Genomic DNA, 5836 nt, shown 5'->3' with positions numbered 1-5836 from the left:
TTCCTCACCCTCAATCTGTATTACAAATTCGACCATACTGTGATCACTCATTCTGAGAGGATCTTTTACTTAGAGATCGTTTATTATTCCTGTCTCATTACACAGGACCAGATCTAAGATAGCTTGCTCCCTTGCATGTTCTGTAACATACTGTTCTAAGAAACAATCCCGTATGCATTCTATGAATTCCTCCTCAAGGCTACCCAGTGCGATATGATTTGACCAATCGATATGCAGGTTAAAATCCCCCATGATTACTGCCGTTCCTTTTTCACATGCCTCCATTATTCCCTTGGTTATTGCCCGCCCCACCATGAAGCTATTATTTGCGGGCCTATAAACTACGCCCACCAGTGACTTTCTCCCCTTACTATCTCTAATCTCCACCCACAATGATTCAACATTTTGTTCATTAGAGCCAATATCGTCTCTCACAACTGCCCTGAAAGCATCCTTTATTAACAGAGCTAACCCACCTCCTTTCCCTTCTTGTCTATCTTTCCGAATTGTCAGATACCCCTGTATGTTTAATTCCCAGTCTTGGCCACGTTTCTGTAATGGCCACCAAATCATACCCATTTATGATGATTTGTGCCGTCAACTCATTTACTTTATTTCGAATGCTGCTTGCGGTTAGGTAGAGTGTTTAGTACTAGTTTTTAAACCATGATTTTTAGTTTTGACCCCTCCTGCAGCCCCTTCATATTCATACATATTGTCCCTCCCTATCACCTTGTCGTTTACACTTACCCCAGTGCTAGTCTACACTGTTGCCTCCTGCTTTTTGCATTTTTTCTTGGGTTCCTGTGATCTGAGCTCTCACTCACTCGAACTAGCTCAGAGCCCTCTCCTGGGTTCCGAATACTCCTTGCATTGCGGCACCGAGATTTCATGCTTGCCTTTCTATTACACTTTGACCCATTAGAATGTTGCTGTCCATTAGTCTGCTGCAAACTGCATGGGCCACGTCGCTTAATGGATAAGGCATCTACTTTGATGGAAACACTGATGTTATCAGAAAATTGCAACGTCAAACGCTGCCGTGGTCATTTTGGCAAAACTTGTTCATCTTTATAAAACCAAACCACGTTCGCACTCATTAACTAAAAGTGAGTTCCTCCCAAACAATGCACTGATCTTTATTAAAAGGTACTTTTTCATTCTGTGTATATTGCTCACTGATTTTTGGAGGTAGTGTCCAACAAACCAACAATTAATACCGATAAACTATTAATGTTTCCAGTTCGAACAACAGCTTCGCGTCAATCAGTGTAATGAAGGGCAGTGGAGGGAATTGTGATCAGATTCCAATGAGATCCCCGTGAGTCGATAAAAAAAGAGCATTGGCAGAATCGCTGCGAGCAGGGTTCGAACCTGCGCAGGGAAATCCCCATTGGATTTCGAGTCCAACGCCTTAACCACTCGGCCATCGCAGCTACACAGAAGAGTTGCTTTAATAGTCGAATCGTTGGTGCAATTTATCAGAGAGACCGCCTGCATGCTTGCCCTATTGTATCTCCCAGACGATGTGAAAATTAAATCGTAGAATCACAGAATCTTACAGCAAAGAAGGAAAAATTTCGGTCAGAACTGAAATAATTTACATTTCGCGAAAAACTGAAAAGTCTGGAGAGCTTCTTTCTCGATAAACAAGTGAGATAAATTTTCACATTATGAAGGTATTTGATCGAGTTGATGTGGAGAAAATGTTTGCTATTGTGCAGGAGTTCAGAACGGGAGGTCACTGATAAACTCAGTAGACAATTCAAGAGCAACTTATTTACCAAAGAGTGGTTAGAATGTGGAAGATGCTACACGAGCAATAGTTGAGGCGAATAGCACAGATTCATTTCAAAGGGATTACCTCAGCACTTGACTGATAAAGCAATAGTACAATATGCTGATAGGATCAAGTGAAGTATGGTAGTGTGCAGCATTAACTCTACCAACACCAGTTAGGTGCAATTGTCTCTTTCTGTGATGCAATCTCTATATAACGTTAAGTAACACACATGTTAAACAACAACAACTTATACATAATTAGCACCTTGAAATTAGCGAATCGTCCAAGGCGCTTCACAAGAGTTTTATGCGATACAAATTTGACACCGAGCCACTAAATACAAATTAGCGCAGGTGACTAAAAGATTGGTCAACCAGGTATGCTTGATAATGAGGAAGAAAGCTGTAGATTGCAGGAAGATATCAAAGAACTGGTCAGGGGTTTAATGGAATGCAACCCGGAGAAGTGTTAGATAAAGCATTTGGGGAGTGCTTATAGGGAAAGCGAATAAACATTAAATGTTCGGCCACTGATAAGTGTAGAGGTGCAAATGACCTTGGAGTACATGTGCACAGAATCCTTGACGGTAGCAGAACAGGTAGATAAGATGCTTGTGAAGGATAGACAGAAAGGAAAAGGAGGCGGGGTGGCATTGCTGGTTAAAGAGGAAATTAATGCAATGATAAGGAGGGAAATTAGCTTGGATGGTTTGGAAGCGGTATGGGGGGAGCTGCAGTATAACAAATGGCAGAAAACGCTGGTGGAAATTGTGTACAGACCTCTAAACAGTAGTAGTGAGGTTGGGGACAGCATCAAAGAAGTAATAAGGGATGTGTGCAATAAAGGTACAGCAGTTACCATGGGCGACTTTAATCTATAAATTGATTGGGCTAACCTAACTGGTAGCAATGCGGTGGAGGACGATTTGTGGAGTATATTAGGGATGGTTTTCCAGACCAATATGTCGAGGAACCACCGAGAGAGCTGGCCATCGTAGACTCGGTGATGTGTCATGAGAAGGGACTAATTGGCAATCTTGTTGTGCGAGGCCCCTTGGTGAAGAGTGACCATAACATGGTAGAATTCTTTAGCAGATGGAGAGTGACACAGTTAATTCAGAAACTAGGGACCTGAACTTTAGGAAAGGTAATTTCTAGGTATGAGGCGTGAAGTGGCTAGAATAGACTCGCAAATGATACTTAAAAGGTTGACGGTGGATCGGCAATGGCAAACATTTAAAGACCACATGGATGAACTTCAACAATTGTACATCCCTGTCTGGAGTCAAAATACAACGGGGAAGATGGCTCAACCGTGGCTAACAATGGAAATTAAGGATAGTGTTAATCCAAAGAAGAGTTATATAAATTGGCCAGAAAAATCAGGAAACCTGAGGACTGGGAGAAATTTAGAATTCAGCCAAGGAGGACTAAATGTTTCGTTGAGAGGGGGAGAAAAGAGTACGAGACGAAGCGTGCCCGAAGCATAAAAAATGACTGCCAAAGCTTCTATATGTATGTGAAGAGAAAAAGATGAGTGAAGACAAACGTAGGTCCCTTGCAGTCGGATTCAGGTGAATTTATAATGGGGAACAAAGGAAAGGCAGACTAATTGAACAAATAATTTGGTTCTGTCTTCACGACGGAAGACACAAATAACCTTATTGATGTACTAGGGGACCGAGGGTCGAGTGGGAAGGAGGAACTGAAGGATATGCTGATTAGGTGGGAAATTGTCTTGGGGAAATTGATGTGATTGAAGGCCGATAAATCCCCGGGGCCTGATAGTCTGCATTCCAGAGTACTAAAGGAAGTGTCCCGAGAAATAGTGGATACATTCGTGATCATTTTCCAACAGTCTATCGACTCTGGATCAGTTCCCATGGACTGGAGGGTTGGTAATGTAACACCACTTTTTAAAAACGGAGGGAGAGAGAAAATGGATAATTATAGATCGGTTTACCTGACATCAGTCGTGGGGAAAATGTTGGAATCAATTATTAAAGATGAAATCGCAGCGCATTTGGAAAGCAGTGACAGGGTCAGTCCAAGACTGCATGGATTTATGAAGGGAAAATAAAGCTTGACGAATCTTCCAGAATTTTCTGAATATGTAACTTGCAGAGTGGACAAGGGAGAACCAATGGATGTGGTGTATTTGGACTTTCAAAAGGCTTTAGATAAGGTCCCACACAAGAGATTTGTGTGCAAAATCAAAGCACATGGTATTGGGGGTAATCTACTTACGTGGATAGAAACATAGAAACAAAGAAAATAGGTGCAGGAGTAGGCCATTCGGCCATTCCAGCCTACACCGGCATTCAATCAGATCATGGCTGACCATTCCTTCAGTAGCGCTGTCGTGCTGTCTCTCCATACCCCTTGATCCCCTTAACCGTAAGGGCCATATCTAACTCCCTGTTTAATATATCCAATGAACTGGCATCAACAACTCTCTGCGGCAGGGAATTCCACAGGTCAACAACTCTCTGAGTGAAGAAGTTTCTCCTCATCTCAGCCGTAAATGGCCTGCCCCTTATCCTAAGACTATCTCCCCTGGTTCTGGACTTCCCCAATATCGTGAACATTCTTCCCGCATCTAACCTGTACAGTCCCCTCAGAAACGTATATGTGTCTATGAGATCCCCTCTCATCCTTCTAAACACCAGTGAATAAAGGCCCAATTGATCCAATCTCTCCTCATATGACAGCCCAGCCATCCCTGGAATCAGTCTGGTGAACCTTCGCTGCACTCCCTCAATAGCAAGAACGTCCTTCCTCAGACTAGGAGACCAAAACTGAACACAATATTCCAGGTGAGGCCTCATTAAGGCCCTGTACAACTGCAGTAAGACTTCCCTGCTCCTATATTCAAATCCCCTAGCTACGAAGGCCAACATACCATTTGCCTTCTATACCACCTGCTGTACCTGCGTAACCACTCTCAAAGACTGATGAACCATGACACCCAGGTCTCGCTGCACCTCCCCTTTTTCTAGTCTGCCAACATTCAGATAATATTCTGCCTTCGTGTTTTTGCCTCCAAAATGGATAACCTCACATTTATCCACATTATACTGCATCTGCCATGTATTTGCCCACTCACCTAATCTGTCTACGTCACCCTGCAACCTCTTAGCGTCCTCCGCACAGCTCACACCTCCACTTAGTTTAGTGTCATCCACAAACTTGGAGATATTACACTCTATCCCTTTATCCAAATCGTTAATGTATATTGTAAAGAGCTGGGTTCCCAGCACTGAGCCCTGCTTCACTCCACTAATTACTGCCTGCCATTCTGAAAATGACCCGTTTATCCCGACTCTCTGCTTCCTGTCTGCCAACCAGATCTCTATCCACGTCAGTACATTACCACCAATACCATGCGCTTTGATTTTGTATAACAATCTCTTGTGCGCGACCTCGTCAAAAGCCTTTTGAATTCCCAAGAACACCACATCCATTAGTTGTCCTTGTGCACTCCACTCGTTACATCCTCAAAAAATTCCAGAAGATTCGTCAAGCACGATTTATTTTTTAGAAATCGATGCTGACTCGTTCCGATCCTGTCACTGCTTTCCAAATGGGCGCCTTAATGATTGATTCCAACATTTTCCCCATTACGGATGTCAGGCTAACCGGTCTATAATTACCCGCTTTATTTCTCCTTCTATTTTTAAAAAGTGTCGTTATATTAGCTACCCTCCAGTCCATAGGAACTGATCCAGAGTCGATAGATTGTTGGAAAATGATCACCAATGCATCCACTATTTCTCGAGCCACTTCCTTAAGTACTCTGACATGCAGACTATCAGGAACCGGGGATTTATCGTCCTTTAATTCCATCAACTTCCCTGACACAATTTCCCACCTAATAAGGATATCTTTCAGTTCCTCATTCTCACTAGACCCACTTTTCCCTAGTACATTCGGAAGGTGATCGGTATCTTCCTTTGTGAAGACTGAACGGAAGTGTCGAGAACTGGGTGGCAGACAGGAAGCAGCGAGTCGCGATAAACGGGTCCTTTTCAGAATGGCCGGCAGTGACTAGTGG

General features: G+C 43.1%; 1 non-coding gene across 1 annotated transcript; it reads right to left on the bottom strand.

The window, feature by feature from the left end:
* Nucleotides 1–1353: 1353 nt before the first annotated feature.
* trnas-cga (transfer RNA serine (anticodon CGA)) lies at nucleotides 1354–1436 on the bottom strand. The gene has a single exon. It is a non-coding gene; the product is annotated as a tRNA-Ser (tRNA).
* Between the last annotated feature and the right edge of the window lie 4400 nt (nucleotides 1437–5836).

The sequence above is a fragment of the Pristiophorus japonicus genome, unplaced genomic scaffold (assembly GCF_044704955.1).
Source record: "Pristiophorus japonicus isolate sPriJap1 unplaced genomic scaffold, sPriJap1.hap1 HAP1_SCAFFOLD_49, whole genome shotgun sequence".
Classification (NCBI taxonomy): Eukaryota; Metazoa; Chordata; class Chondrichthyes; family Pristiophoridae; genus Pristiophorus; species Pristiophorus japonicus.
This window is presented reverse-complemented; position numbering and strand designations above follow the sequence as displayed.